At 37.9% G+C, this 24146-nt stretch overlaps 1 protein-coding gene across 13 annotated transcripts in view; it reads right to left on the bottom strand.

The window, feature by feature from the left end:
• DLGAP1 (DLG associated protein 1) overlaps window positions 1-24146 on the bottom strand; it is a 413568-nt gene that overhangs the window by 162840 nt on the left and 226582 nt on the right. The window contains exon 3 of one of the 13 annotated variants that reach the window (XM_051773110.1): window positions 5040-5146. The exons of the other annotated variants lie outside the window; for them this stretch is intronic. The gene's annotated coding sequence lies outside the window, so the exon portion shown is untranslated. The remainder of the gene's footprint in view (window positions 1-5039; window positions 5147-24146) is intronic. 13 annotated transcript variants of the gene reach the window in all.

Below are 24146 nucleotides of genomic sequence, written 5' to 3'. Positions count from 1 at the left end.
CAAGTTAAATGCTAGTTAACATATACGTCTATCATTCTGTAAACACACGCAATTAATTATACTAACTTTAATAGTCCTATACAAATTAATCTATTTGTAAAAAAAAAAGCATAAATAAAATATTTGTGAAATAGAGGACAAAATGATTGTGCCAAACACACAGTTGAATACAGTGCTTGAGACATTCTTTTAGTGTTTGCTTTCCATTTTTTGGCATACTAATTGCATGTTTTCTTTAATGTTTTTCTAAAACTGAAAATAATGATTACCTATGTAAAATTTCAGTAAAAGAGTACTTCTAATTATCTCACCTCCCTTATAAACTTTCAGGCCAGAGCTGAAAAAGAAACTACACATCACTATGTAGGCTTGTTCTTCAGCAAAAAAAATGCCATGTACAGCATTCTGCAAAACTGATCACATTCTTCACTAAAATTATCATTCAGTGCTGACAACAACTAGTAATTTTATGTCATACAGATTATTACAAGTCAAATATCTTTAAAATATAACCTGGAAACATTCTCTTTGTTATCTACAAATCAGAAAACACACATTTGTGATTTAGCATATTAATTATAGGAATCTAACTGTTCTGGTAAGCCTTCACATCCCTCTTGTTTGTTCCTACACACAAAACTTAGTCAGTGCTTGCACAAGGAAATATTGGAATGAAGATCACTCCAGACTGGGTGCACAAAAATAGGTATGCTTAAATAGGTCATAGAAAGATGCTGTTGGTAGATACTGAGTAACCACTTTTATAAACTCTGACTTCGTACACATATTTTCCTAACAGCTCTTAGCTATATTGAATATTGTGTTCTCAGTACTTCCATGCAGCTCCGCTGCTGAAATCAGACCATGGAATAAATTATACTGACAACTTCTTTAAGGTTCATTTACATTAATCTTCAGATGTACTGGATGAAGTTGTAAGCCTGTAAAAGAATATGTCATCGATGCCACTGTGAATTTCATGAGGGTTTAAGGTCTTATGATCACGCATAACAAATTACAAGACACTGGAAGTTTTACAGATATTGTAATTTCTAAGAACTACAAAAATCATAGAATGTTTTGGGTTGGAAGGGACCTTGAAGGTCATCTATTCCAACCTCCCTGCCTGCATTTAACTCACTTATCAAAGAATGTACATATACACTGTGCTTTCATGAGGCAGAGATAATTGTGGTTTATGCATTACATTATTTTGAAAAAATCTGCTTGCCATATTCATGACAATGCAAATATTCACATGTATTCTTACTCATCCTCTTCATAAATATTCAATTACCCAACTGATTTGGCAGTACTGGTTTTCTAACTGTTAGATAATCCTTCAGATAATTTTGCATTCTGAAATGGAAATAGTCTTTTTTTCCCCTGGAAGTAGTCAGAGATCAGAATAAAGGTGAAACTTACAACTTCCTTACAACTTCATCCTTCCTTCAAGACCACCATAATCTATGCATTAAAAAAAAAAAGAAACATGAGCTCATCATTCTCTTACTGTTATCCATGATTTAATAAATTATGTTATTCCATGTTTGTAGAAGATTTTTTTAGTAATGATTCATCACTCAACTATTATCTATAAAATACCAGATTTCTTCACCAGCCTAACAGATATCAAAGGGACTTCTAGGTATTTACAGATAGGACATGGACCAGAAATGGTGATTTGCAGTTTCTCACACACTGTTCATTGCACTCCTTGCTGCCCATCTCTTGTCCTCCTAACCTTGACATAGCAACTTTCCATTATCAGTGCTGCAATGCAATCACAAGGAACTCCACACAGCCTCTTGTGAATGAAATATTGATGCAGGGGAAAATCCCCATTATTAAGAGGCTGACAGAAATTGGCAGCTAGTATTTTGGAAGGTTGCTTTAAAATTCCTATTGCTTGCACTGCAAGGAAGAAAAACCCAATTCTTAGAAGTTACATATTGTTGGATTATGACTACTTGTTCAGTGAAATATACCATTGCCTGTAATTTACTATTGCATTTTAATAGTTGGAATGTGCAATATGAATGAATCTGAAATATTATAAATTGGAATTAAAAAAGAAGGGAAAAAAAAGAATTGCTTTCCACCCCTCACCACTTCTGGACACTACATTTAAGGTGGTTTTGAGAAAGAATTAATTGAAAAATCCTTTCTGTAAAAGAAAAAGAAAAAAGAACATCCGTCTTGTCAAGTGAAGCAACAAAACAGTTTTACTGTAGAACACTTGTATCGCTAAAATAATTGTAATATTTTTATGTAATTAGGTTATAAATAAATCTATTAATCAGGTTATAATACTGTAGAAAAATATGTCTGCATGTAAATTACTGCAACACCCACAGTGACTCGCGCTTTCACCCTACAGAAAAAATGCCAGACTTCCATAAGCATATTTATAATGCCTAAAACCAGCCTGGTGTTTTGTAAGAAAAAAAAAAATGTTGATATGTTATCAGCTGCAACTAAGGAATAAAGGAAAAGGAAGGAGAAATGAACTGTGACAGATGATAACAGCAGGTTGCTGAATTTTTCAGTTACTTGCAGACTGCTTGTGGGGAGAGTTCAAGGCGCTGTGCTCTCAGCTCTGCTGCATTTCCACAGTGATATTCATAAAGCACTCCCGTTAAACCTGGGGGAATTAGACATGGCACAACTTGCTCTGGCTTTCACACAGCTCAAGCACTTACTTGGAAATATTGGCAAGAATGCCTTATGAGCTGACTTGATTAAGTACGCCATCATGTCAAACAGGTGGTACTAAAACTCTATGCATCATAATGGTATTATTTATATATGAGATTAGTAGCACCATTTATTACGAAGACTGTCAAATACATTATAAAACTTCCTTATAACCTTAACACAGCTCTGTGTATAGGGGCTGACATTTTCTATTATTGGGAGTTTTCCTTTCATCTGAATATTCTTTGAAAATTTCAGCCAAAAGAATCCCACTATAAACAAAGCTAGTGAAAATATTTTGTTTTCCTTATTAAAAAAAAAAAAGTGTTAATGTTTGAAATTTATGTACATCAACTCCTTTGTACTCACAGCTGGCAATGGCACAGTTGAGAGCCTCTGGGTAAGAATCAAGGGGCAAACAAGTAATGTGTGAGTCTGCTATAGATCTCCCAGCCAGGATGATGATGGCACAAATTAGTCTTGAGGAACTAAGGGACTCTTCCAGGTCAACTGCCCTTGTCCTTATGGGGGACTTCAACTTATCAGAAATTAACTGGGAGGTTCAAACAGCCAATACAATCTAGTCCATAAGATTCCTAAAAAACCTGGATGACAACTTCATGGAACAAGTCCTAAGGGAGCTGACTCAGAAAGATGCTCTCTTTGCTCTGTTGTTTCTGAACAGAGTGGATCTCAGGAACAAAGAGGAGATTGGTGGCATCTTGGCCACAGTGACCAAGAAGTGATCAAGTTTAAAATTTCTACTGACAGGAGGAAAAGTGCCAGCAAAACCTCAACTATGGACTTGAGGAGAGTAGACTTCAGGTTGCGCAGGGAATTAATAAGTAAGGTCCCCTCAGAAAATGTTTTTGGAGATGCTGGGATCAATCAGTGCTGGTCACTTCTCAAACATCACCTCCTAAAGGCACAGGAACAGGCAATTCCCAAATGTTAGAAGTCAAGCAGGTGAGGCAGAAGGCCGGCTGGGCTGAACAGGGATCTTCTCTTGGAAATAAGGCAAAAAAGAATTCAGAGACGCTGCTCGCCACTGTAGGGAGAAAATTTGAGTGGTCAAAGCTCAGCTGGAGGTGAAGCTGGCCAGAAATGGGGGGGGGAGTTTTTTCAAATACATTAATGGCAATAGGCAGTATAGAAATATCACTGGCCTGTTATAGGATGAGGATGGTCACATCACAAACAGGGACAGAACACAAGGCAGAGGTGTTTAACATATTTTTTGCCTCTGTCTTCAACACGGATGATGGACCAAGGGAGTCTCAGTGCCCCGAGCTGGAGGACCATGACTGAGAGAATGATCAGCTCCCAGATGACTGAAATTTTGCAGAATCTGCTGCTCCAGCTGGATCTCTACAAATTCATCCCAGAATCCTCAAAGAGCTGGCTGATGTCATTGCAAAACCACTCTCAATGATTTTTCAGCAGTCTTGGGAATCCAGAGATGTCCCAGTTGACTGGAAACTGGTGAATGTTGTCTTGATTTTCAAGAAGAGTAAGAAGCAGGACCCTGGTAACTACAGACCTATCAGTCTCACTGACCAGTGACTGGTAAAGTTATGGAGGAGATTATTCTGGGAGACATTGAAAAACACTGGAAAGACAACACAGTCATTGGTCATAACCAGCACAGCTTCATGAGAAGAAAGTCCTGCTTACCAAACCTGATTTCCTTTTATGACAGGGTAACCCACCTAGTTGATCAAGGGAAGCCAGTTGACGTAATCTTTTTGGATTTCAGTAAAGCTTTCGATCCTGTCTCTCACAGGAAACACAAAATGCCCAGCACACAGCTAGATAAACATATCATGCTTATCATTGGCTCAGGGGTCTAGCACAGAAGGTAACAGTGAATGGGGTGACATCAGACTGGTGACCTGTCACTAGTGGGCTTTCACAGGGCTCCATCTTGGGCCCTGTGCTCTTCAACATCTTCATAAATAACTTGGATGCAGGACTGGAAGGCATACTAAGCAAGTTTGCAGGTGACACAATACTTGGAGGAGCTGTTGACTCCCTCGAAGGCAGAGAGGTCCTGTAGAGACACCTCAACAAATGAAAGGACTGGGCAATCACCAACCATATGAAGTTCAACAAGGGAAAGTGCTGGATTCTGCACCTGGGATGGGGCAACTCTGGATGTACATACAGGCTGGGGAATGAGATCTGGAAAGGCTTCAGATGCCACAGAGAAGAGATGCCACAGGAAGGCACCTGGGAGTCCTAGTTGATGGCAAGTTGAATATGAATCAGCCAGGTGGGCCAACCGTGTCCTGGGATGCATCAGGCAAAGCATCACCAGCCGGTCAAGGGAGTGTGTTACCTACCACACAGTGGAGATGGCAATGAATGACTGTGATCCTTGGCTGTCTGACTGGCACTCACTAAGCTGCTCTCTCACTTCCACTCCTCAGTAGATCATCATACTCACCAACTATGGGAAAGAGTGAAATAGACACCATTTGGGGAAATTAATTTATTTTGTTGCCAATTAATAACAAAGTAAGATAATGAGAAATAAAAACAAAACTAAAAACACCATCTCCCCACATGCCTTCTTCCAAGGCTTAACTTCACTCTTTCAGTCCCATCTCTTCTACTTGCCCCAACTTGCGCAGTAGGAAAGTGAGTTTGTGGTCAGTTTGTAACAGTTTTCTCTGCCTCTCCTTCCTCCTCACAGTCTTCCCCTGCTCAACTGTGGGTCTTTCCTACAGGCTGCAATTCTACAAGAACTGCTCCAATATGTGTCCTTTCCATAGAGTACAATCCTTCAGGTACAGACTGCTCCAGAAAACATGTTCCTGAATGGGTTGCAGCTTCCCTTAGGGTACGTCCACCTTCTGCAGTGTGAAATCCTCCATGGTCTGCAAATGGGTATCTGCTTCACTATGGACCTCCATGGACTGCAGGCGGACAGCTTGGTTGCCTCACCATGGTCTGCACCATGGACGGTAGGGGAATCTCTTCTCTGGCACCAGAAGCACTTCCTCCCCCTCCTTCATTGCTGACCTTTGGGTCTTCATAGTTGTTCCTCTCTCATTTTTTTCTTACTTCTCACTATCAAATTGCTAACTTAATTTTTAGGGGAAATAGGGAGAGAAAATAGTGTGCTTATGCTTGATATTCATCTTAGTCAATATGGTCTTAGGCATGGTGTACTCAAGAGGTGTTTCTAGAGGACAATACAGTCCATTCTCTTATTGGATAACTTTGATCACTGATAGAAAGCACACAGACAAGATCTGGCCCTGCTTTCTCTTTAGCTTTCTGTCTCTTTATGCGGTTCATTAATTTTACACTATGTTTTTCTCAGAAAACAGCTTTCAACCCCATGAATATCCAGATACTCCTATGTTTGCCATTTTTGAGAAATGAAGACTAAATGAAATAATTAGGCAAACCCCTGCTGTGACGCCACCTAATAAATTTTAAATGCTGTGTATTGAGAACCCCCCTCCCCAGTTTGTCAGTGTCTAATACCTCAACAGTTCTAGCCAGATAATCTGATCCATTGTGCAGATTCAAGTGAGTTTGAGTTTGAATTCAGTTGTACTGACAATTTTATCTGAACTGTGGAGTAATTCAGGCTATGCTGGAAGAGGAAATTTATTGTATTCCATCTCTGTAACACCCCACGAAGAAGGAGGGTTTATGCAGTACCTCTAGGTTTTCTAACTATATATCACAAATGCCTAAAATTGTCTCATAGCAGAAGGATTTCAGTCTGCCCCTCCTCTTCTTTGCAAGAGGACCATGTTTTTTCAGCAAAGGCACCGATAACTGCCTGTCCTCTACTACAATGAAGATGGCTGTCCTGTGACCAAAAGGGCTGTGCAGCGCTCTCTTCCTTCACTGCTATACCTAAATAGATTGCAAAGCTGATCAATTCACTAAAACGGGAATTGAACTCCCTTTGCAATTGTTCTCTTTTTAATCCTGGTCTTTTTTTTCTCGACATTTGCCATGTAATAACACCCCATACTCTGTTGGAGATATCATTGTTCTCATTTCTCAGCCACTCCACTGAGGCATTGAGTTGAGAGATGGTTCTAATTACTAGTGGTGAAAATGTCCAAGTGGACTTGGATAGAGGCAATACATTTACACATTTATTTGTTCTGGTTCATTCTAATAATGTTTAAGTGTTTTAAGTTCTGACATTTTGCACACGTCTAATTGACAGAATTTTCTTTCTTTTGTTAACAGTCACAAAACCAATGTAAGCCTAAGCCTGAATCCTTATAGAACACAGATTTTTAGAATGTGACCATATGGGAATATACATTGAAAGTGTTATATTTTATTTAGTGTTTGGGGGACAAGAGACCCCGAAACATCAGCTTATTATTACCTAAATGCAACTGAAAGGTATCACACGTCTAAGAAGTTGCCCCAAGCTTTTTTTTCTCTTTTCTTTAAAAGTCAAATGAAACACTTGACAACAATTCATCCCAGTGGCATTCTCATTATTTCATGCAAGGGAGTGGGCTGTAATGGGCTGTAAAATTTTCTTCAGGGATGCATGGTAATGCACAGATTTAATAGAGTTGTACTTTCCAGCTAGTCACTTGGAGTGCTAAATGCATTGTTATGGTAGTCTTGGATTGGGGTGGGGAGGAAAGAAGTGGAAATTAAAAGAAGTATCAAAAGCTAGGTGATGATATTCCAACAGAGTAATCTCCCTTTTTTCATGGAAGATAGAAATACAGTTTTTGTTTCTCATTTCCTAATGTACAGCACTGTTACCACAGCCCCACAGCAGTATTCCCCACAACTGAATGAGCTTTTATCTTGCATTCAGACTTCTACACAACTGGTCATAAAAAGCTAATGTGAACTCGCCAAGAAACTCTAGGACAGGCACAAGACCTGAAAATTATTTAAGTTTTCTTTTTCCCAAGATTTATTAGATTTTAAATGCCCTTTTATATCCATTATTGTGTTGCCAAAGCACTTCTGCAAGGCTATCAATGGGCAGTTTATCTTTTTTTGCATGATTTCCAAGTTATTTCTTTGTTCCCAAAAAGTAATGTCATTATTTCTTTCCCCTGGGGGAAAAAAAATCACAATATGAGGGGTGAGATGATAGGGATAATTAGACTAAATCGTGGCATAGAACACAATGGAAAAAATATCTTTTATGAAGAGCACCTGTCTACTTATTTTTGTAGCCTGAATGATGTTTTGTTTTGTTCAGGGAAACAAATTCACTTAATAAAATTCAAAACACAGATGGCAGCTGCTAGGAAAAACCCATACAAGATTTTTTGCAAAGGGTATAGAAGTGATCTGAGCTCCAAATGGAAGAATGAAAAATTTCGTGTCTCTGTTTATCAATGGTGCTGTTTTCCAAGAGCTCTCTCTCATTCAGCCTGGGATTTAGTTAGAGCAGAAATTCTAATTCTGAATGTTAGAAATAAGGCTTTCTTTCATGTCACTCTAAGGTGTTTCTTATGTATGTTCTTTTCATGCATTTTCAATATTTTATTGAAAATTATTAGAAAAATAGTGCTTGACTCTACATATTATTTGCTCAGGTTACTTTGAAATGGATCAGGAGAAAATTCTTAAATCTCCATTCCTCTTACAGGTTCAAATGAATATTTTAATGCAAAATTACCTAGTAGTTTAAGGAAAGATACCAGATTCAGGTGGGGTTTGTTTGGTTGGTTTTGGTTTTGTTTTTTTTTAGATAACTATGTCCTTTATTAGACTAAGTCCATATCTCAGTTTAAATTCCAAAATTCACATCTACATCAAACACTGACATCCTACTTAGCTGAAAACATACCATGAGCTATCTACAAATAATAGTAAGAGCAAGACTTACTCAGAGAATTACTAAAACCCTATAATTTTGCATATTCATACTCTCTCCTTGGAAAGTCCCCAAAGCCAGAAACATGGATTTGTTATTAATTCAGTCTGGTACTACCTGGGAGTTTAGGAGGACTGGGGCTTAATTGAGGGCATTTCTAGATGGAAGGTCAGAAACACATGAGGTATCTCAGGCTGATTTCAATCTGGCCTAAGTCCTTCAAAAACATTTATCTAAATATGCAGCTTAATTGGGAGGATAAAACAAGGATTGTGAATGGACAATGAAATCTGTTGTTTAGATACCAAAATAATCTTCTCCTAAGGAGAATTATCTTTCAAGGAATGAAAATTTAAGTTGGGGGTCTTCTTGATCACTTCCCCATAGAAAAGGAACCTCTCCCATGGGAATTTTACCTGTCCTTAGTGAGGAGGGCAGATGCTTACAGCACTGCAGTTCCTTCAGAAAAGCAGAACCCCACCCAGATTCACTTTCCTGGAGCCACTCTATGGGCAAGGTCAGTGTCTGGCAGATGGATTCTGGTTGAGCAGCAGAAAGGGTACTACCAACACAGCTTGTGGAAATGATTGGTTTGCAAGATTCACTTGATTATTGTAGAATCAGTTTATTAGATAGGATTGGATTATCATAGCATTCAGTTGATTATCATAGGATCATAGAATGGTTTGGGTTGGAAGGGACCTTAAAGATCATCTAGTTCCAACCCTCCTGCCATGGGCAGGGCTACCATCCACTAGACCAGGCTGCTCAAAGCCCCATCCAACCTGCTCTTGTAAATTAGAAAATTTTCTATTTGCTCCCCTACTATATATATATGTTAAAAAAAAAAAAGAAAAAAAATAAGTAAGATTCCTCTTACAAAATCTTTCCCAGGAAGAATTCCACAGAGTTTCTTACCACATAAACAAAATGAGGTAATATTTTCTTAACTCATGCAGATGTGTTAAGTTCTTGGTTAACTGATTCTGAGACAACTGGTAATCATTATTCTAAGGGTTGGTCACGATAATAGAACATAAACTCACTTGGAACTGAAAAAGAAGGTGGAAACCACACAGGGAACAGAATGGAGTCTTGCCACTGAAATCATATAAACCACCAAAATTTTTCCATATAAATGGACATGCATCATACAAAGCTCAATTCCCATATGATTGAAAGCTTTTACTACTCTGACAGCAGAGTCACTGAAGGAAAATGGGAGTGTAGCCTCAGTGAGTACAGGCTTGCCAGATATCACTGCCAATATCTGCTATGATGAGATTTATTCCATGCATTGAGAGACTCAGCAGTTTGTTCTGGGAGATGGAAAACAGGTTCTAGAAATTTGAAATTCATTAGGATAACTTATCTAGAAGGCATTTCTGGCAGACACATGGTAAAATATGTTTTGTCTTTCATATATGCAAAATCTCAAAAAATTAAGCACCAATTTTGAAAAAACTTCCACTAAAACCACTAATAAACTCTCAACAAAGTATTAAATGATGATTTCTTACGTTCTTTCAAATAATTTATTGGAAATCAAGAGTGGACTTTGACCAATTACTTGATCTGTAAGTTTTTTTAAAACTAGGAGACCATTAATTTCAAAGCTTCTTTTGAAGCATTGATTTACAGCTTCTAGAGCATATGAATTGCCAGTGTCTACAACATCCATATTAATATTATGCACTTTAAATCTCTGAGACAATCAAAGAATGATGTTGAAAGTAACCTCCTGTTTGAGGCAGTTTCTCCATAAATCCTGTTAAAAATCCTTTTGAATTGCTACATTCTCTTGTGGTATTAAGACTGAGTATGACTAAGTCTACTAAATTAGGAGAGGCAGGTGGTATGTTAATGCCAGACCTCCTGTCTTACACACAAGGGCCCACAAACTCAGTTCTATCCAGCTTCAGGGTTCTGAAGTTGCAGCTTTTCTTCCTGTTAGTGCTCTAAAGACTGAAGAGGATCGGAACACACAACTGCTCTCATTAGCTGCATCTGTGTGAGTATTTGACTAGGAAAAGTCTGAGGCCTGCAATCAGAAAATGACTAACTTAATTTACTGTATGCCTTTAAAAAGCAGACTGCCTGTGCTTCAAACAATATAATATAATAGCTGCATGCCATTTCATAACAGGAAAGCTCAGTTAGAATGGCATTGCACAGAAAAAAAAAATGGTTTGGCATTACTCTGTGCTTTAACAATTGACCCTTTTGTCCCATATGATGAATCCACTAGAATCTGCCAGAAAGACATTTCTAGATTTAGTATTTTAGTAGCATGGTTGTTAATTAAAGCATCCATAAAACAAATAGAGTAATTTCTGAAAATGATTTAGTTGTTTAAACTTATTGTAATTTTACAGTTTTAAAAAGGAAATTGTAAAGCTAGACTCCTTAAATGAAGGAAACACAATATCTAAATAGCCAGGGAGCAAAATTACTATTGTAATGCTTTTATGAAAAGTCTTTAAAAGGGAGTTTCAAGGCAATAACCCCCTTGAAGTATATTCAGAATTTTCTTACCAGACTGACAATTTTTGCTGACAAAGATTATTCATGAGCCTATCACCTCTGCCAGAAAACCATGATGATAACACAGTATTGCTAAAGCAGTATATAGGGCCAATACTCTCCATCTATATATATATCTGTATGTTTGCATGTACACACCTGTGTATATGCAGCGTCTCCACCATGATGCCTCATGCACATGTTGTTATGGACAAGCAGGTAAGAAATAAGCTGAACAGATCACAAGATGGATGGAAAACCAGCTAATCTTGACTCAAAAGGCAGTGAGTAATGCCTTGAAGTGGCAGCTGGTTACCACTGGATGGTTCATCAGCCTGGACACTGGGTCCAATACTATTCAATATCTTTAGAAATGATCTGGGTAACAAGAGTGACTGCACCTTCACCAGGGTGATATCAAAATGGAAGGAGAGAGAGAACAGCTGAAAGAAGAGCAAACAGACAAACACATCAACCAGCTGGAAGACTGGGACAAGAAGATTTGTACAAGGTTTAACAAAGATAAATGTGAACTACTGCATCCAGAATAACTGCACACACCAATATGGACTAGGGTCTGACTGTGAGGTTAGCAGCTCTGTGGAAAACACCCTGCAGGTCCTGGAGCACATGGACATGTTTTATGTTCAAGCTGAACATGAACCAGCAGGCAAATGCATCCTACGCTCCATCAACAGTAGGAGTACAATCAGCAGATGGAGGGACGTGGGAATGTCCCATCTGCCCTGCACTTGTTAGACCCAAGCTGAAACACTGTTTATCCTGCTCTGCTCTCAAGTCCTTGTCTCCCCAGTTCAGGAGAGACATGTAAAATTTGAGGGAGTTCAGTGGAGAGTCACCAAGATCGTCAACGAGCTGGAGAAGTTGACAGGAAGAAAGGTTGCTGGAATTGGCTGTGTTCAGCCTAGAGAAGAGAAGGCTCAGGGAGGTGTAACCACAGTCTTGCAATATCTAAAAGGTAGTCATAGAGCAGACTGAGTTGCTCTCTTCACAAGGATGTCCAGTGATAAGAGATGAAGGGTTTTTCAAAGGGTGAAGTTGCTCCAGTGTAAATTCCATAAGAAAAGAAATTCTACACTGTGAGAACATTAAACATTGGACCAGGTTGTCCAGAGAAGTGGTGAAATCTTCACTGGGAACATTCGAGACAGCTTGAGAGGTCCTTGGCTAGTCTAACACAAGCCTTGCTCTGGGCCCAACCCAACAGGTTGGTCCAGATGATCTTCAAAGGTTCCTTCTAACCTTGACTTTTCTGGGATTATGTATGTGAATGAAGTAATAGAGTGCTACAAGTATTTCTAATGCACAAACGTTATGATGGATTTTTTACTCTGTATGAAAAATTTACCTGAATGTATTCATGAGCAACCAAGCCATGTCTGAGATATGCTATATATTCCAAACAAGTGTATACCAAGTCCCTAAATCATATCTTAAACACACAAGTTTGGTGTCATATTTACTGTGAAAGGGGAAAACTTTGAAATGTTAATGGCATTTTCTAAGTGTAAAAAGTCTTTACTGGGCTATTCCTCTATGCATATTTGTAAGCTCTGTATATTGTTGTAAACATAATACTGGAGGATTGAGACAGAGAGTGAAGTAGAAATACATAATTTATAAAACAGTCTAAACCCATCACAATCTAAAGTGCTATATCAGATACTTCCATGCTGTAATGGGAACACTTCTGAGACTGTACTTATCAACATTGTGGTAAGAAAGAATCCTGATAAACTACAAGATATTTGGTTGAGACTGAATATTGACCATTTTGGATCCTAGGTTTTAGCAAAATCAAGCAAAGTTATATCTCCATGAACTGAAAATACGAAACAGCTGCTACCTGACCGTGCTCAGAATCTTGAAAAAATGTAAAGAGCTGGAGTTAAGCTGCAGCATGGGGCAATGTGTTCCTTTCTTTGCATATTGTTGCAGCTGATATAATGTGTTACACGAAGGATAGGGCTTTCTATATGACAGTGTCCTCACTCAAGCAATGTAATACCATGAGTCAAGTTATCTGAGGTACTCAGCACTTCAGTTATTCTTTTTCCAAAATTGATTTTTTTCCACAAGACCTAACCAAATATCGCTTTAGCCATTGCCTACATTCTTCCCTGGTGGGGCCCACCAGGACTCCTTTCTACCTGTGTAGCATAAGAACTCCCTGTGCTATCATTTCCTCTGAGGATCAACACCTGCTAACAGACTGAAATGATAAACGCAATTCTGCTACACTGTTACAGATAGAGTACAGCACTACTCTTGGTTTTCAATTTTTTATGGACCATGAGAAAGAAGGAATTCCTTATGTTGCAAGTCACAAGACAGCACAATAATCTTTCCACTACTATAGGGAAAGGAACAGGTAATTTTGCCCAGACCCAAAAAGGATTTGCATGTGTCCTTTCCTAAAATACTGCACAGAGGCTTTACTTATGCAAAACAAAATGAAAATCATGCATTACAAATAAGTAGGTACAAATACATAAATTTAACTTAGAAACTTTTTAATGAAGTGTTATGTTCCATAAAACTTACTCTTCTGCTGAAAAAGTGCTGTCTGCTTCATATTTGAAAGAAGCATGCAAAGAGGCTGCTTGAAGCTATAGTTAAATAATAGATTATGCTCTTCCCAATGGAAAAACAATAAGTGCCATGAAAGTACAGCAAAATGAAGAAAATCTGTGCTAAGAAGTTGCATGGAGCTGGGATTTCACATGAAAAAAGTGCTATTGTGTTTAAACTTGTAAATGATCACTAGATTTCTGGGTCAGTACCCATTCCCAAGTCAGAATAACTTTTGACACATTTTAAAGTGTTACTCACACTACTTCAAAGAGAATACAGGAAGATGAAAGAGAGCTTTCAATGACAGAAACACAAACTAATCCCTTTCTCTACTGTTACATTAAGCAAATGTCCCTGTACATTTGGAAATGTAAAAGACATGGTAACTTAATATTAACAGGTTATACTTTATTCCATTACAGAGGAAAGTATTTTATTTCCTGGTTAATTTTTAAATAAAGCCACAAAATGCAGTAACTATTCACCCGAGACCAGGCAAAGATTTCCTTTCCAAGCATGAGAGAAAGAAATCTCTATTATATTCAGCCTAGCTATAAATGAGGTACTGAAACTTATGGATTTCATGAACAGGAGTAATTAAACATATCTTTGCATTCAAGAGTGAAAACTCAGGAAACATAGACATTAGTCAAACAAGGAATGATGAACAAAGAATTCCAGTTACTTAGCATCTCCTGGAGTATAAGCCAGAAGATTCCTTTGGTTTCCATTTTAACACAGTTGTGAAAAGGCCAGGTCAGCAACCTGCTGAAAAACCTTGTAAGTGGAAGTGAAACATTTTGTAAGAAATCCTCTTCTCTCGCAGCAAAGGAGCTCTCAGAGCAGATCCTTTCCAACTCCTCTTCAGACAATTTCCAAACAGGCAGTCTGCTGTCTGCTTCCACAGGCTGTATCTATCATATCTCACAGCCTTTGAGAAGTTTTCTAGGAAACTTTATCCCATAAAATCAGATTTAAGACATATGCATTAGGTTGTCCACTAAACTGATAAAAAGTGTAATTGCAGAGTTAAGATGCTCTGGAGGTTTTTTTGAGAAGTTAGAATGTTTTAATTTCTTCCAAAGGCTCATCTAACCCTCACCCTTATACTACTAGGATCTACTTGAAGCCCATCTCACAGTAATAGCATTGTTTTTAATGTGGAAAAATGTACAGGACAGAGAAAACAGATCTTCGAAGTACCAGAGCAACCACACCAGAATACTATAATCACAGAAGTTTTGGTATGCATCCACCTCCATATATGCATAACCAGATATGTTGTTGTTCCAACATGTTTCAATGCTGAAATACTTTGTGCAGAGGGAAATCTTACTGTCATTCTCTAGTTTCCTATTGGATGTTAAAGTGTCTTAATTTCTTTAAATTAGAGACGTAACTGACCAAGCCATTTACTTGAAAGGAAATGGCAAATAATTACACATTTACAGTGCAGAGCATACAATTAGTACTTTTGGCTCAATTCTTGCAGCTGAGTTAGTCCATAAATGAGCTTTTGCTGTACTCTAATAAGATATATAAAAAGAATTACTGTAATCTGTTAAGAATTAGAATTTAAAGCACAGGTATAGTAAAGAACCTTGAGTGACACTATTTTTGTCACAATGATGTAAGCAATGGCTCAAGAGTTTGGATCTCCACTGACACTGCCTGCTGCCAGTGGGATGAAACTTCAGCTAAACTTTTTTCATGCTGCAATGAAGCAAACAGCTCCAAATGAGCTGCTTCACTATTTCAATTAAAGACGTAATTTTAAAAGTGATTCACTCTGCTTCTTTTGCAATCTCAGCAAGGCCACCTACTCATTGTACAGATTACTCTACTACATCCTTTCCTATTCCTACTACAGATGTGTTCGAAGGAAGACTCTTATTTTCAAATGATAAATATTAAAGTTTTGCAAGAAAGGCTCCTACCACTTGAAACTGGAATAAAATACACTCGGGGAAAAAAAACCTGTTGCATTGCTGATATGATCCTTCATTATTCCTCTGTATTATTCCTACTTTTTGCAGCTGTTCATTGTACTCCTGCAAGGTGTGCAGTTTTGACAAGACAGGTGAAAAATGCTAATAAATAAGCATCCTGAGAAGTCAGCTGCTGTTATGAACCCAACAACTTAGTTTTCTATGCTCCCTGAGACTAAGGAATTATTTACTTATAGAACGGAAAACTTATATTGACAAGTATCTCGTCCTGAGACTTTGAAAAATCCCAGATACTACTTTATCTCTTTGCCTACTGCATTAAGAAAAGGGCAAACCTGTTTATATTGAAATCTAGGGGGATATTTCACTTTTTATTTGAAACCAGCCCTTCCTATAAGGGTGTTGCATAGAATCAAGACCTGACCTTCCAGTCAGCTCCATGTAAGCCTGAGAAGTTTCCAGCTGAATCAGCCATTGCAACAGGAGAAATACACTGCTTGGTCATGTAACTCATGTTATCCTTGAAACCAGATTCATTCTGCTGTTTTGTCTCCTGAATTCAAAGGATATTTTGTGGTCAATTTCAATGGGGCCAGACACTCTATCAAGTGTTCAGTGTGATCATACATTGCATGGTTAAAATGGGCTTTAAAAAACTTTTGAGTGGAGTTGGAAAGAGACATTATTAACACTTAGAAGATGCAAAACACCTTAAGGAATAACAAAACAACACTGTGTTGATTCCAAAAGTGCAATATTCTTTCCGGTCTTGGCAGAAGAGATTTCATAAATAATTTAACCAAAAATATGCACAAGAAGATAAACATTTCGTAGTCTAAATTCATATTTCTTTGCATAAAAAGTGACCATTTCAAAAAAGATCTCATATGAGTTTGAGCAATGCTTTTGACAATGTCAGTGCATTGAAAAGAAGTAAAAAAAATTTATTCTTTACATATTTGTAGTTTTTGTTAGTGATTCAGAAAAGTCAAAATGCTTGGGCTAAAGTATTCAATCTCTGCTTTATAAGTGGTAGATTTGTATCAAAGATGCATTTTATTTGGAAACAATCTATTTTATTTCTTGGCATGAACATCTGAGCACGTCATCTTGAATTTTGTGCAAAGCCAAAATGTGATATAAAACCTAGTTGTTTTCCCCAAGACTGGGGGTTGATTGATTGGACTCACACATTTATAAACATTATAACACTATATTTCAATGGAGAATGACAATTTTTTTCCCTCAAATTATTCTTCAGGACTGATACAAGTAATAAAGTTAAAGCCCTTTTCAAAGTCAGCCTGTGCCCAGCCCATTATGAATAGCAAAACCGGATGCTGGAGTCTTTCCTATGGTGATGTACAAAATACAGGTTGTCTAAGAATGAACGGAGACTGGGTCTCATTTTACTTATGTCATACTTTCAGTGGCATACTAGGCCATGAACTTCATGGATATATGTATTTACAAGTTAACTTTACCATCAGCTGTAGCTTGAAAATACGTATTTGCCCTCTGTGACATACATGGTAGATACACGCAAAAAGGTAAGGTTTAATAATAGTAAGACTAACTTAAAAATGGTTGCCTATAAACTGTCTTTAAAACAGAAGGGTAAGCTGGTAGGGAAGAATGAGAAATAGCAAAAAAAATTCACAAAAAATACAAGAGATGAATTTGAAAATTCAAAATACTTGGCTTTCTTCCCTGTTTTTAAACACAGTAATGGATAACAATTCTCAAGCTAGGTATCTTTTATTTGAGCAAGATAAAAAAGTATCTATTGGAAGAATTTAGGAGGGCAAAATATGCTCACACAATTTGAATTTTCCAGGTCACCAGAGCTATTATTAATACTCTTTCAGAATTCTGTAAGATCACAGAGTAATAGAATAACAGAATGGTTTAGTTCAAAAGGAACTTTTAGAAATCATCTAGTTCTAACCCTCCTGCCATGGGCAGGATCATCTTCCACTAGACAAGGTTGCTCAAAGCCCAATCTAACCTGGCCTTGAACACTTCCAGGATGGATGAGGCATCCACACCTTCTCAGGGTAACATGTTCCAGTGCCTTACCACTCTCATTGTGAAAAATTTCTTCCTTATATCCAATCCACCCTCTTTCAGTTTGAAGCCATTTCCCCTTGTCCTGCCACTAAAGGCCTTGGACAGAAAGTCTCCCTCCATCTTTCTTTTAAATTCTCTTTAAGTACTTAAAAGACTGCTATAAGGTCGCTTCAGAGCCTTCTCTTCTGCATTCTGAACAGCCCCAACTCCTTCTTCACAGTAGAGGTGCTCAGCCCCATGGCCCTCCTCAGTACTCATTCCAACACAAACTTTCTTCTTACTGTGGGGGCTCCACACATGAACACAGTACTCCAGGTGGGGTCTCATGACAACAGAGTAGAAGGGGAAGAATCACCCCCCTCGACCTGCTGGACACTTCTTCTGATAAAGCCAAGGATAGAATTGGCAGGGTTGCTCTCAATTATCTACCAAAGGTCTTGGGAGTGTGGGGAGGTGCCTGCTAGCTGGAAGCTAGACAACAGTATTCCAGTTTATAAGAAAGGCATGAGGGAAGACACAGGAAACTACGGACCTGAGGTCTAACCTCAGTTCCTGGAAAAATTATGATGATCCTACCAGGTACTATTCAAAGGCATTTAAAGGAAAGTGCAATCGTCAGGCACAGTTAACATGAGTTCACAAGGGGAAGGTCCTGTCTAAACTAATTTCATATGGTGAGTTTTTCCATGTAGTGGATGAGTGTAACATGATGTAGTTTTTCTGGATTTTTAGTAAGGCTTTTGATAATGTCCCTCATAGCATCCTTCAGGACAAGTTGCCCAACTGTGGGATGAGCAGGTTCATGATGTGCTGGGCAAAGAACTGGCTAAAGGGCAGAGGTCAAAGAGTTCTGGTGAATGGGACCACATCTGGCTGACAATGGGTCACCAATGGTGTTCCTCAGGGCTCAGTTCTAGGGCCAGTTCTGTTCATTATATTTATCACTGGTCTGTATGCAGCGGTCAAATGCACCATTAGCAAGTTTGTTGTTGATACCAAAGTGGGAGGTGCTGTTCACTCTCTTGAGGGACAAGAGGCCTTGCAAAAGGATCTAGATGGATTGGAAAATTGGGCTATGATGGATGGGATGAAATTTAACAAGTCCAAATGCTGGCTTCTGCAGCTGGGAGAAAGTAATGCTGGGCACAAGTACAAATTGCACCCCATCCTGGGGTGCATCCAACCCAACATCACCAGCTGGTCAAAAAAGCTGATTATCCCTCTGTATACAACATTGGTGTAGCCTCACCTTCAGAGCTGTGAGCAGTTCTGGACCCCAGTATCTAAGAAGGACGTAAAAGTCCTTGAATGTGTTCAGGGGTGGGCAACAAAGCTGGTGAAAGGTCTGAAAACAATGTCCTGTGTGGAGCACATGAGGACACTGTCATCAAAACAGAGACCATTTTGACTTGAACTGCTCCTGCTTGAAAAAACATAGAGAACTCCTTACAGAAGAGAGTCTCTTAAAGAAACTAACAGCTACTTTGAATTTGACACCAGTTAATTTACTGAGACATAAATAGAAGCAAAAGTTGAATACATGTTGTCTGTGTAAATGAACACACCTCTATTTGGAGAAACAGAGCAAGAAAAGATAACTGCATCAAAACTTACCAGAGTTCATTTTAAAAGGCCAGATGATTGTCCATACATTGCATTGTTTTGCAGCTAAATTAAAGAAACTTGTCTTGCCAAAGAGACAACGAGTACAGCACTAGGAAGACAAATTATGTCCTGGCCAGACTGAGGTAACAGAGTTGGCTTCTGCTGGTGTCTCTGGGATGTGCCTACATTTTAATGAGCTGATGGCTGCCCCCTTCCACCAAAAACAGATATGAGGCACAAGAAGCTACTGATACTAGTATTTGTATTTATACCATCAATATGAATTTTTATTCTATTGAGATTTAGCATTTTTACTCATGTGGGACTCATTATGTGCTGCTCAATCTACCAATTATGTTTCAGGGACTAGGAAAAATTTTATTCTTTGCCAAAATTTTGGCCTTTAACCTTATGAAGAAGACACAACTGGACTGGGTTAGGGAGAATTTATGTGCTTTCTTTTCCTGCCTTTCTCACATAGGTAAGGACTTTTCTGAGTTTAAAGTGATTATACTGTGCTTGACTAGGATTTGCAGTCAACTTGCTCTTCTCAGTTTAGAGTATGAGGAGTCACCTCAGAGTACCTCTTAAACTCTGCTTGCATTATGGATTCATACAAACTTTGTTTCGCTCCAGTTGTGTAAGTTATGTTTTATCCTCAGTAGCACTTGGGCTATTTCTAATGTTCACTCTTGTGAGAGTTCTGACTAAAAAGAAATTTCTGCTACTTTCACATAGGAAAAAAAAAAGCAAACTAAAAAAGCAAACTTTTCCTGAGAGGAAAACAGAAATGTTCAGGTAATTCTAATGTTACTGTGGAAAACCCAAGGATATTAAAAAAGATCTACATCCACCTTGTTCTAGACCACTGAGCATCCCAGCTATATGCGAAGCTGACATCCTTCTTTTAGAAACAACCGTTAACTTTTCTGACATATATTAAATGTTGACATATGGTGACAAAAGTATTGCCAGCAAGAGCAGTACCTGAATAATTCAACAATGGAGTCATGGCCAAAGAAGCGGAAAGAAGTAATATTTAAAGTAGACTTTTAAGGATGTGTTCTTGGAGTTTTTCCTATAGTGATGTCACCTGACACTATGCCACTTGCTGTCTGCCAGCATAAATAAAAATAAACAAGGTACACTACTGCATTTGTTACAATGATAAATAAGGTCACTTCTCTGCTGATTTCTTCTGAAGTGAGTTTGTGACTTTATCTAATACTTCTGATGAGACTGATTGGGCAAATACCACCCAGAGGTACGGGTTGCTAATTTGACAAGATTAAATTTCTGATGGAGAAAAATATGGGGATACAGTATGTATCTCTAGAATTTCACAAATGATTAATGATAAAACTAAAAGCTAACAGTAAAGTTAAAATTAAACATGATGGTTGAATAAGTGCACAAACTGTTTTCCTATAGGTAACTAAATTCTCAAAAAATTAGGGGTTCTCTGCATGTCTTGTGGAGTAAGATGTGTCCTAAGTTAATCTGCAAGTTTGTTCTAACTATTCACTATATGAAAAAAATAATATTTAAGACAACATCTCTATTTTGAAAGGTCTGGTTTAAAAACAGTTGAATTCAGCAATGAGTTTTCTGATTTATTTTGAATATTCCTCTTACAGAGGCTAAAAGACAGCATTTCAAAATTCAGTTAGAAAATTACCAACAGGCTCATTTGACCCAAAAGCAAACTTGAGTGGGATTTGTTCTCTTTCCTGTCAGTTAACATGCTACACAAGAATAAAGTCACGTTACGTGCTATACAAGCAGATACTGCTTAAGAAGGCATAAAAGCCACATGTTTTGTTACATATGCATGAGACCTGGTACCTTCAGAAATACTTCCAGCTATTGCCAAATGGACAAAAAGTGAATGTATATACATAGATATGTATATACATAGACATATACATACATATATATATACGTATATATATAATCAAGCGGATGTTATAGACGTATATTCTCAGTCAGTATGTGACAGACATCTAAAAACTAATCTTCCATCTGTGGAAGAGAAATGTTCAAGGAATGACATCTTTTTTTGGTGATGGTGCAGGGACTAGTGCAGCTCTTGACTTCCCTGCTGTGTCTTAGAAGGATGTTTCCAAATGACAAACATAATGAGGCACTTATCTTGCAGTGGAAAAAATGGGGTTTAGATTTTTTTTTTTCATAAGGGAATTTAGTATCTATAACAGAGACTTAACAGATATAAAAACTTTCAGGGTCTCAGCTTAAGCCCACAACTACAGATTGGGAATGATTAAACCAGACTGCAGTCACAAAATTCTGGAGGACCTCAATGTCTGACACAAAAAAGCCTCCTGGACTGTAGCATGATGTCCTCAATGCATCCATTTATTGTTTTTTGAATTAATTGGGAGTTTAGTCATCAAAGGAAACACTTTCTTGCATAAAGTCCCAGTATGACATGAATACATTGGCTTATACACCCTCCCACATAAAGTATATTTTTCTTTTTGCAAAGCAGTTCTGGTAATCATTAAACACATAATAACACACCTTCACAAAATGTGACAAACACAAAATCCAAGAGTAGCCATGTCTCTTTAGTTGAAATACTAGTGACCTTTTAGGCTGATAGATCCTGGCCCACTGTGAATCCAGCCTATTCAGCAGAAAGGTTAGCAACTCATTTCTCATCCTCACCAAACCTTGGGTTTAAGGTTCTTTTAGTCCTCGCTTTCCACTCTTTGCTCTTGAATGAAAAGGAATTACTCACTTCATAAGGTCTAATGCCTGTTTAAACAAGTCTCCTCTACAGTCCTGTACGTGTGACTAGGAGAGGTATTGCCTACTGCTGACAGTCTGCGAAATAGTTTATTTTCTGGGGCTGACATTTCAGTTATGGTAGATTTACAAAGGGAAAAAAAAAACATAAATGACTTAAAACTAGATAAAATTGAGGTTTATTTGGCAAGGGATTACAAAATTGTGACTATTTTAAAAGGAGGAAAATAGGTTTATTCATAGAATCAGAATCATTTGGACTGAAAAAGGCATGCAGAGGCACAAAATGACCACCTACAGCTAGGTTTCAAAAACTTACCTGCTTTTCCTGTCACAAATATAAAGGAGGATGGTATGAAAAACAAGAGGCTAATTTTCCATTTGAAGAACAGAGAGCAGAGTCAAAGAGGAAAAAAATAACCCACTCACTTACCATTTGAGCTACAGAGATGAGACGTGCACCCCTGCACTACTTTAACAACTCATCAAAACCACGTTTTTGGAGATTTACCAAATAAAACTATCAATCATGTACTTAAGCTAAAGTAAATCATGCAGTTTTGCTGGAATTTTGGGCAATAGCTTGAAGTTGTGTTAAATCATTTATTCCCTAGAATTACTTTGTAGGTCCATTAGGAAAGAGCAAATGAAACTCTTCCTATCAGGCATTTCTCTCAATTTCTCCAAGCAGACAGTAAGAGGCAATATTGCCATTTCTCCTAAAGCGTTCCTTGGGGGAAGTTTTCCTTTGGGAAAAAGCCATTTTAAGTTATTGCAGACTTCCCAAGTAGACACAGGAGGCAGAGGTATTGAAAGGAAGCACGGAGTAGCAGCCCCAGCCCCACTGTTTTCTGGCAATACAGAATTTTCTCCACTGTTTAGCTGTTGGTTCTCCAGAGCCTATCTCTTTCAGCCAAGTGGAACTGCACCTGCTTTCCACTGCAAATAACCAGAAGAGCAAAGCCTCCCTGTTGCCAAACCCTTAAACCCATGTTTGTGTTCTCTAGCTCAGTGTAACACTAAATGGTCTATGTAACAGGAGCAATTCCTGTCGGTAATTAGCATTTTTCAAGTTGGTTTTTAGAAAACTCTCTTTCCTATGAGAAATCTTGCCACCCATGAGCAGAAGCTTGAAATGTCCCCTCCACAGACTGCCTTGAGATGTTACAGCTCTGCCTGTCAGCAGCCATCTTGCTGTTTTGAGGTGGCCTGGTCTAGACTGAGTGCATATGCATTGAGAAAGACTTTCAACTCATTATATTGGGAATCACAGCACAGGATATCTGTGCAATAAAATAACACCTTGTGGTTTATATATTGTTGTTAATCCTTTATTACTTTGGACGGTAGATACATAAAAGTGGTTGCCTTCTGCCTGTCTTATATCAGCAATGGTGTATTTAGCAAACCTAATGTACCAAGAATTGCTCAAGTGATTAATATTTAATTAATCTTAGCCTATAAATAAATAAATCCCTCAGTGTCACTGCACTGGTTTAATCTAGTGGTGGAAGACTGTGTTTTGAAAGCAACAGGAAGACACTCAGTTGCTACGGTACTGCTTCTGAACTACACAATTTCACTGGAAACTGGTAAATTCACATAAATTTTCTACAAAGAGTGACAATTATGAAACTGCAGATTTAAAAAAAAATAGATTTATTATTTGGGTTTTGTTTCATTTTAATAAGAAATTCTGAAGCCCAAGAAAGAAGCAAGCAACCTAGTAGGCTTCTCACATGATTGCTGTATATTAACTCTGGAGATTGTCCCCTTTTTACTTTGGATCCTCTTCAGGTTTTATGTGCTATTTATTTACCTCAGATAATATTCCATTTCTGAGTACCAGGACTCTTCTCCTCCATCTCATTCTCATTATCTCTGTATGCATTAAACATCAGAGTGAATGTATTTTGTTTGTGTTTGGATGTCAATATGTTCAAATTATTTTCTTTAAAAAAATTCAAGATTTACTTGTTGAGCAGATGTTTTAATTTCACCTCTTTTTTCTTGGATAAGCACTAATATGCTTTCTACTAAAAAAAAGGAGCAATGAAGTCTGCTGCAGAGTTGATCGGTAATCATTATACATGCCACAAAAAGCC

This window comes from Manacus candei, unplaced genomic scaffold (assembly GCF_025592945.1).
Source record: "Manacus candei isolate 608988 ecotype Guabito, Panama unplaced genomic scaffold, ASM2559294v1 h1tg000008l, whole genome shotgun sequence".
NCBI lineage: Eukaryota > Metazoa > Chordata > Aves > Passeriformes > Pipridae > Manacus > Manacus candei.
This window is presented reverse-complemented; position numbering and strand designations above follow the sequence as displayed.